Below are 2,136 nucleotides of genomic sequence, written 5' to 3' on the forward strand. Positions count from 1 at the left end.
GTTTTAGTACAAGATTTGAGATGAATGGACAGTATTAGAGCCTCAAATAAACCCTTTTATGTATAATAACTTTATAATAAAATATCACAAGTCAGTAGAGAAGTTATTGGTTATTTATTATATAATTCTAGGAAAATTGGCTATTGGGAAAGAAGAGGAATCAGGCTATATCTTCACCTTTAATTTGAATAAATTCCAGAAGGAATAAGTAGTAAATGTTAAAAAGGAAAACATAAAAAAATATATAGGTAAAAACTAGTGATGGGATCTAAAAAGACTTTCTAAAGTGAAAAGCAATGGAAAAATCAGAGGAAAAGATTGACGATATTTGATTGTATAAAAATTTAGAAACATTTATATGTCAAAACATAAAATTAAAAGATAAGGAAGGATGACTTAATGCTTTTTTTCAACAATTTGGGTGGAACTGGAGGCTGTTATCCTAAGTGAAGTATCTAAAGAATTGAAAAACAAATACCACATGTACTCGCTATTAAATTGGAACTAACTGATGAGCACACATGTGCAAAGAGGGAAGTAAATCTCAGAGGAAATCAATGAGCGGGGAGGGTATGGGTGAAAACCTACCTAACAGGTACAATGACCACTATCTGGGTGACAGGCACACTTTTAACCTTGACTCGAGCATTACAGAAGTGATCCATGTAACCAGAAACATTTGTACCCCCATAATACTTTAAAATTTAAAAAAAAATCAAATGTAACAAAATAAAAAAAAGATAAGGGACATTTTAGGGGGAAATACATGCCACATATAATAGACAACAGGTTTCCAAGGGGTATATTTATAATAACTCTTACGAATAAATAAGAAAAACACTCGTTTCAATAAAAAGGGCAAATGTTAACAAAGTCATAAAGAAATGCACATAGAAAATTGTATATAGAGAACTAGTGTCAATATAAATTAAAATACTACAGACTAAATATGATGAAACATTTTTCCTCCTATCAAAATAAGAAAGATTGAAATTGAATGCTTAAAGTTGGTAAGAGTATGACAAAATGGACACACTCATGTATCACTGACAGATGTATAAATCACTGTGAACATTTCGAGAAAAGAAAGTTTTTTACTGAGCCAGTAATTCCTAGTGATCTATACTAAAATAATTGAGATCCACGTTGTAGTCGTCATTTATTGCAGCATAATAAGTCACTTCACAATTTAGCAGATTAAAACAACAAACATTTATTGTCTCACAGTTTCTATAGGTCAGGAATCCTTGTGCAAAGAGCTGGGTGTCTCTGACTCAGGGCCCCTCACAATTCTGCAGTCAAAGTGTTGGCCAGGGCTATAGTTATCTTAAGGCTTGACTGAGGGAGGATCTACTTCCAGACTCACTCATGTGACTGTTGGCAGGCCTCAGGCCTTTACTAGCTGTTGGCTGAAGACATCAATTCTTTGCCACATGGGCTTCTCCATCGAGCTAGTTACACCATGGCAGCCTACTTGCTTGAGGAAGAGATGGAAGTCCTGTTCTTTTTGTAACCTAATCTTGGAAGTGACATCTCCTCATGTCTTCTGTAGGCTGTTTGGTAGAGGCAACTAGGTCCAGCTCACACTCTAGGGAAAAAGGTCACACAAGGTCATGAATACCAGGAGATTATGTCATTGGGAATATTTTAGATGCTGCCTACCACACAGGTAAAGGTTTTCATCATAGTTTTAGCTTTTTATATAATAGCAAAAAATAAATGCATAGTTACATACATACAAATAATGAAGCAATGTAAGTGTTCTACAGCAGGAGTGATTATTGTGCTATATCCAAACAGTGGTAGTGTAATTGCATAATATGGTAATTTCTACCTTTTTTGAGTGTCAATAATATGCTAGGTATTTCCTAGATACTTTAGAAATATTTCTAATCCTAACAACTACTATGTAAGGTGGTGGTTATTTTCATTTTACAGATTAAAAGAAACTGATGCTCAAAGACAGTGTAGCTCATTGAGTTCCCAATACCTGCGTGCCATTCTAGGGTTACCTGGCTTCAAAGCCCAGCAATCACACTGCTATTTAAGAATGTTTGTGAAGAATATTTAATGACATGAGGAAAACTTACAAAGGTATTTTTACAACATGATCTGTGTGTGAATTTTATTTATATA

General features: G+C 34.1%; 1 protein-coding gene across 2 annotated transcripts in view; it reads left to right on the plus strand.

The window, feature by feature from the left end:
* The window catches only part of TMEM64 (transmembrane protein 64), a 25,975-nt gene that overhangs the window by 9,942 nt on the left and 13,897 nt on the right, over positions 1-2,136 (plus strand). The window lies entirely within an intron of this gene.

The sequence above is a fragment of the Propithecus coquereli genome, unplaced genomic scaffold (assembly GCF_000956105.1).
Source record: "Propithecus coquereli isolate 6110/MARCELLA unplaced genomic scaffold, Pcoq_1.0 Scaffold2, whole genome shotgun sequence".
NCBI classification, from domain to species: Eukaryota; Metazoa; Chordata; class Mammalia; order Primates; family Indriidae; genus Propithecus; species Propithecus coquereli.